The sequence below is a fragment of the Lactuca sativa genome, chromosome 4, assembly GCF_002870075.4.
Source record: "Lactuca sativa cultivar Salinas chromosome 4, Lsat_Salinas_v11, whole genome shotgun sequence".
In the NCBI taxonomy this organism is placed as follows: domain Eukaryota; kingdom Viridiplantae; phylum Streptophyta; class Magnoliopsida; order Asterales; family Asteraceae; genus Lactuca; species Lactuca sativa.
The window spans coordinates 329,699,942-329,707,822 of record NC_056626.2 but is presented as its reverse complement, the minus strand read 5'-3'; the positions used below and the strand labels follow the sequence as shown (position 1 = coordinate 329,707,822).

The following is a 7,881-nucleotide window of genomic DNA, read 5'->3' as shown; positions in this document are numbered from 1 at the left end:
GCGAGGGTATAGTGACGCCAACTTTCAGACCGACAGGGACAACTACCGTTCGCAGTCGGGCTGGGTTTTTACCCTGAATGGAGGAGCAGTGACATGGAAAAGTTCCAAGCAGGAAACCGTAGCTGATTCAACGTGCGAATCAGAGTACATTGTAGCGAGCGAAGCGTCGAAGGAGGCAATATGGATGAAGAACTTCATCGGTGATCTTGGAGTTGTACCTGCCATAAAGGAGCCCATGGAGATTTTCTGTGATAATGAAGGAGCGGTTGCCTTGACCAAGGAACCGAGGGATCATGGTAGATCACGACATATCGACAAAAAAATATCATTTTATTAGACATCGTGTAGAAGACAGACAACTCGTAGTGAAGAGGATATCATCAGAAGATAACCCAGCAGATCCGCTTACGAAGGGACTGAGTAGGGTTAAGCACTTGCAGCATGCTAGGAGTATTGGGCTGAAGGATGATATTAGCATAGATTAGATAGTATTAGAAACGTGTAATAGATAAATGTAATTAACATTTGATGATTAAATAAAGGAGTTTTATTTATGAGTAATGTTACTATCTTATGTTAATTGTTTAACTATTGTTTCATTTTGCATGTTTTGACTTCCAGAATAATTGAATTTATTAAGAATAATCGAATTATTCAAATTGTCCACAATCGTTCATATGTTGGAAGTAGATATGAATGAAGATTGTCATGAATTGGTATGTAGATTGTCTAAATGGTGTTAGATATAGCAAAGGGTTGCTGCAACATTCATGAGTGCTTATGAACTGGTTTTGAGCATTGGAACAAACCCGTGCTTGCTGGAATCACCTTATGGAATATGATATAAAAGGGTGATCGCAAGACGATAATATCATATGGTCTTAAAACCTAGATATATGGTTTGTTATTTGTTAATTGATTGTACATTGATAATGCGAAAACGCATCAGTAACTCGGTGTTATAAAACGCATTGTTGTGTATAGTTGGTTAATGAATAAGTAAATGCATATAAGTCGAAGTTTATCTGTAACTTTTATTCCAAGAGAGTAAAAGCGATATCTCGGCCGCTCGATGATTTGATTTGACTTATGTGCCGGGCCCGGTCAGAACTGAATTGATGTGTTCGATTAAGTTTTATGTCGAATAAATCGGAGATCGAGAAACCTAAATGCTTGACTAATCATTCCATTGAATTGTCAGCATGATATCTAACAGAGGACTATACAATCCCTTATCTAAAGGACAAAATTGATTAGATCAGAGTTTGACAGCGTCTTAGAGAGCTACGATTGCAAACCGAATTGTACTTGTGCATATAGTTACTAAACTTATCCAAGTGGGAGACTGTTGGAATAGTGTCTAAGGCTACAACTATATTAGGCAAGTATTTGACCCGGTTGTGCATGGTCCTTTTGGGTTGCCTTCACCATAGCAACTTGATAGGATGATTTATTAAGAGAGAATAAATATTATAAATATATTATGAGAATAATATAAAGAATAATAATATTGTTATTTGATTAATATAAGTCATAGAATTAATTAGAATTGATTTGGTGACTTAAAGAGATTAATTAAATAAGAGGGTATAAACTGTCAATTGTTTGATAGTTAAACTTTAGACTGTAAATCCATATTGGATAGGGGTGGACGGATTCTAGAAGCTAGAGATAGCTTCAAATCGTCCAAAGGCTATCTAAGGAATGGATTTGGATTGCTTTAAGAGAAGATTATCTAACTAGGGTTTAAGTTGTAACCCTTAAGGAGTCTACAAGTATAAATAGACCCTATGGCAAAGGGAAATCGTCACTTCATCTAAAGTAGAGAACCCCTGACCGAATTCCCTCCCCTCTCCTCTCTCCCATATCATCCTCCTTGCTATTTGGTGTTTGTAAGCCATTAGAGGAGTGACAATTGTAACTCTAGAGCTGCAAGACAACAAGATCAAGCAAGAGATTCAAAGGTATGATTCTAGATTTGATTTAATATTGTTATTACTCCTAATTAGTTATTAGAAGTCTTGGATTCAAAACATGTTTAATTAGAAAGCCTAGATCCAAGCATTAGGGTTTTGCAACGCACATAGGAAAGTTCTTATGGCTAAAACCCATCAAGAATGATGCTCTTTCAGAATTTTATTCTATTAGAATATTATTGAAAAATAACAAAGTTCTTGAATCTGAGGTTGGAAAATAACAACATTCTAATATATTCTTATACATCCAAACTTAAATACAAATTCATACATATTCTTAGAGACAAGCTAGTCTTATACATTTTAATATAATTATACATATTGTAAAAGAATATTAACAAAGATGAATAAAATTCTTAAAAAATAACAACATTATTAAAATGTGAGTATGTTCAAACTTTATTCATTCTTCAAGTTATTCCTATTAGGTCTTCAACACATTCTTCCAGCCAATCCTATCACAAATACAACAAACACTAATAATGGTTAAAAACATGTTGCTTGCAATTAACTATCACTTTATATATTCTGGCAGAATACATAGAATATATTCTAGCAGAATACATAGATTTTATTTTGGCAGAATATATTCTGACAGAAGACCTAGAATACATTAAAAAGTATCGTATTTACTGCTAATATAATTTTAGATTCCAAATACACAATAACAAGGAAGAATAGAAATTGGAATTCAAAATCAAAAAATGAACAAAAATAATACACAAACAAATTACTTACCTTTTTAAACAATTTTCTAGAACAAGATGAGTAGCTTTCACCAATCTATATTGGCATATGATATTAAGCCTTTACAATGTTGGTATATGAAATCAAACAAAATTAATTCACTGTGTTGGCATATGAAATCAACCCCATCAGTGCCTATTGAAATTATATATCCATATGATGCGAGAATTGAACCAAACAAGATTAGTGCACTTTACACAAACATAACTTGATAATTGAACCAAATGTAATTGAAAGGTAAACAACTACTTTGAAAAAGTAAAAACAAAACCATTACTTAAAATATAAGAACTATCTAAACTTAGTAACAATTCACTTAGGACCATAGAAAAGAGTTTTTAATGGACAAGTGACAAATTACAAAGTAAATCTTCATTTAGGCATTTAGTTGAACACTTGGTGTTCAGAAAAAAAAGGACTTGGATAACTAGAATCACTTCCTGAGAAACTTATATTATTATCAACAAATAAATGGTCTGACTGGAATCTATCAGAAGAGTTAAAATATATAATTTAAATTCAACAAAAAAAATCGATTAGAACCTAAAAATCGCAAAAACAGAGGCTTTAAACTGGAGAGAAATTGTAAAAGAAAGATGATGTTTTTTTAACCCATTGAATCGACTTACCAGATGGCCGAAATAAAGGCTACATACGAGATTGAGAGGATGACAGGTGAGCTTTTGTTTCAGCGATTGAAACTTTTTTTTTGGGGTCGAGGTCGACTTCTGTGTGGATGGTAATAAAGAGACGATGGTTGTTGAAGAACAAACACCCACGATGAACAATTTTGTATCCTACAAAATCATATTCCAAATCAATTAGAAAGTATTACTTAAAAAAATCGATTTCAAATAATCAATGGATTTCACAGATGAGAAGAGAATCAATAAAATTGATTTCAACAAATCAGTTTTTGCAAAGAAAGAAATCGATTTCAACAACTAATAGAATCTAAAAAAATAAAATTTTGAGAAAAAAGAAAATTGATTTCATCGGTGTTGGTGGAGGAACTTATGACATTGATGGAGGCGGGAGGTGGAAGTATTGGTGGACAATGTTCGGCTGGTTGCGACTTCACCGGTGAATGGTGGACGAATCCGATGTAGTGGATGAAGTCGGAGGCGGCTACAACTATTGAGCAAGTCAGAGACGTATTCTACCACACACAAGTAAGTCAAATATATTTACCTTATTTCCTTAATTGTAGGATTTCAAATAAATGATTTCCATAATTAAAAGTATAAATGGTCCAAAATACCCTTAAATGATTTATTTAATTATTTATTATTTCTTGAGTTCTCATTGGTGCATTTAGGCACACAATAGTTTCTAAAAACATTTGAACCTAGCTCTCTCTCTCTTTCTCTCTCTCTCTCTTTCTCTCTCTCTCTCTCTCTCTCTCTCTCTCTCTCTATATATATATATATATATATATATATATATATATATATATATATATATATATATATATATATATATATATATATATATATATATATACTAGTAGCGTACCCGCACGATGCGGCGACGACTATTAATTTTGTTTGTGTGATTAATTTTGAGGCGTGGATTATTTTCATTTCGTTGAGCGTCAAATAATTTGCTTTCTAGTAATTGTTGCATGTGGGTTTATAGGTCTTTTTATCGTTATACAATTTTGTTTCGGCAATTAGTTTCATTTCAGCCATATTATTATCCATAATATACCTCGTTGTTTTCGATTAAAAAGAAAAATACACCGAGTTGATTTTGTAAAGTAACGCAATGTAAAAGTGTATATTCCATAAGATTTGGGTAGCCATTTTTTTTGAAACGTTGTTGGTTCTCTTAATATTATTTATTTGTGTGTTTAGGCATATGTAATGAAAATCTCCATTAGAAATAAAAGTATCAAGTAAATAGTGGAGGGGTGGACGGCGAATATATTTGTTGTTCAACAAAAATTTTGTTTTGAAAAAACTATTTGGCTTCAATTTTTTAAGGTTTGTTGTTTTGGATTTTGGTTTTAAGGGAATAATAGTGCAAAATAACCGTTATTAGGGGGACTTAAATGATTCGTACACAACAATTTTTTGTCATACACAGCAATTCATGCATTATATAGTTTTACAATATAACATTTTAAAGCACCGATTGTTGTGTACGGAGAAAAATTGTTGTGTACGGATCAACTTCCATTTTAAAATAATCGTCCTCACGCACATTTAGAGGGTGTTTGGATAGGAAAAAAAGAGATGCTTATTGCTTATTCCCACAATAAGGTAATTTTAGTGTTTGGATAAAATCCAACTTATTAAGCTAAATAAACTAATTTTAATAAGCATCTTTCCCCATGCTTATTGCTTATTGCTTATTCCCACCACAAATAAGCTATAAGCAATAAGCCAAAAAGATAATCCAAACACCCCCTTAGTTATAATACTTTTTTTTTGTATTTATATGTAATATAAATAAGAGTTAACTATTACTAAATAAAAAACTATTATACATTTTAAATTTTAGACTAATATATTTTAAATTTTATAGCTTATAAAATTTATTTCGTAAACAACAAACTTGATCTCAAAATCTACACTCATTTACAAGTTTATAGCTTATATTTACTGTTTATGTAATATAGTTAAAAAATATAAAAATTATTAGAAACGATGAAATGGTTAACATAATTAATTAGATATTAATATTTTATATACAATTATAACATAATTAATTTAAAATAAAATATGTGGTTTCTACTAAAAAACAAAAAATATAAATGAGCTTTGGGCCACATATAACATTAAGCATATATATATATATATATATATATATATATATATATATATATATATATATATATATATATATATATATATATATATATATATATATATATATATATATATATATATATATATATATATATATATATATATATATATATATATATATATATATATATATATATATATATAACATGACAACCCTAAACCTAATTAGTTTCGTCTTCCTTACACAGCCGCCTCGATGCATCCTTATGGCATGACTCCGGCACCAAGTCCTTGGCCCTATACACGACGCCACCACCACCTGATCCTTGTCCATTACCGTCATCATCAACCTCCCCTACACATTAGCCCTAAAATCTTCCATCTCGAATCTTGTCTTCGGCCTTAGTATCTGCCAACCAGCAGCAACTGAAATTACACCACCAGCCGTCGGGCAGCAACCACCGACTACTTTTTCCGCAACACTACTGATGACACAGGCCACAATCGGCAATGGTCTAACCATCTCCGACAAGTATCCCCAAAGCAGCATCTAGAGTGTAAGAGAATTTGTGTTCTTGTTTTAGAATCTATAGCAGTTTCAGTTTGTTGGACCGATTTCCGTTTGTGTTTGTAATTAGAAAATTTTCATTCGTGTTTTGTATTTTTGAAAAGGAATAAATCCGTTTCTTTTTCTGTTTGTGATCAAAACTGGGTTTTTTCATGTATCATGCTCTCTGCTAAGTACTCTTTCTTTATAAAGTTTTATTATTTAGTAATCAAGGTTCGATTATAAGAATCCATAAACATGAATGTCTCGATTTTGTATCTAAGATTGGGTTGTAAAGGCTTCCATAAAACAATAAGAACTAATTTCCATGTGTGTTTGTTTCGTTCCTATATACTTTGTTTTTAATGTATTTTATACCTCGAAGTTTATAACCTGCTTGTGATTTAATGATTTAGTTAATAATAAAAGCAGTTTTCTTTCATCCTTGATTTATCTCTATTACTACATTGCAAAAATAAAGATACATAAGTACCACTTTGCAATATTTTTTCATTTTGAATAGACATGGAAGATTATCCCACATTATCATGTATGAAATTGATTCTAAAAACCTTCAAAAGGAAAAAAAATCAAAACACCAATGCTGGATATATTCTTTTACATAATTGATTTTACACACAAATCAAACATAATTTACATTGTGCATTTTATATATGTTTATACTTGATACAAATCTACAAAGATACATCCATGTTAATAATATAAGTAACAATAATAACCTTGTTACAATACAAATTACAAAAATCACAAATGTTGTATTTTGTGACAGAAAAGTGTTGATGGTGGAAACAAATACAAGCTGAATCTTGATACAACGTTCACGAAAAGAAACAAAGAGAAGGAATGGTGATTTAAGGGGGGGGGGGGGGAGGAGAGACTTGTAATGGTTGTGAAAGTGGCTTTATTTTATTTATGCCTGTTAAGATAAAGTTTGATTGGTTGAATTTTGCTCACGCGGATCAGTAACTTAATGAATGGTTTTGATTGTATTAAGATAAAATCAAGGGTCAAGATGTCATCTTCATATGAGAGTCAATGTGATTTTAAGAGATTGAATTTGACTGGTTGCTTTTGTTTCACCTGGATAGTCATCTTACACTGTTTATTTTGAAATCAATGGCCATAACGTCTTCTCCTTGTTTTTTAAGACAATAGTCTTAAAATGGTGAATGCCCACATTTATAAACTCTTTATAATATATATATATATATATATATATATATATATATATATATATATATATATATATATATATATATATATATATATATATAAAATGGATGAATGTAGCAGGTATTCATAGTAATTATCTATAATCGGAATCTATTCACACTAATTATCTATAAACGGAATCGGAACTGGAACAAGAAACTGAAGTGTTAGTTCTTAAAATGTTGGAACCGGAACCGAAATCAGAACTGACGGGTAGCGGTTCTAATACTAGATACCCGGTTCATTAAATCTGTTGAATTTTTTAAGACTTATAAAAGTATATATTTATTGTAAACTTACTAGATGTTATTGATGACATCAATATCTAATTCAATATGTATTAAAAATAAAGATTAGAAAAGATCAGTAACTTAAATAACATGACGAAAAAATTTTCATGTTTCTTGAAATCTTTAAATATTCAAAACAAATTACTCTAAATTCTAGAATTTTGAACGATATTATTCAAGATACGGTATAAAATATGAGATTGTGACATATATATATATATATATATATATATATATATATATATATATATATATATATATATATATATATATATATATATATATATATATATATATATATATATATATAAATTCGACAAAGTTAAATATAAAAC

General features: G+C 30.2%; 1 long non-coding RNA gene across 1 annotated transcript; it reads left to right on the top strand.

Annotated features, from left to right (window-relative positions):
• The first annotated feature begins 5,685 nt into the window (after positions 1–5,685).
• Positions 5,686–7,123, top strand: LOC111901845 (uncharacterized). Its single transcript, XR_002853617.3, has 2 exons — positions 5,686–6,033; positions 6,814–7,123. It is a non-coding gene; the product is annotated as an uncharacterized LOC111901845 (long non-coding RNA).
• Positions 7,124–7,881: the final 758 nt, after the last annotated feature.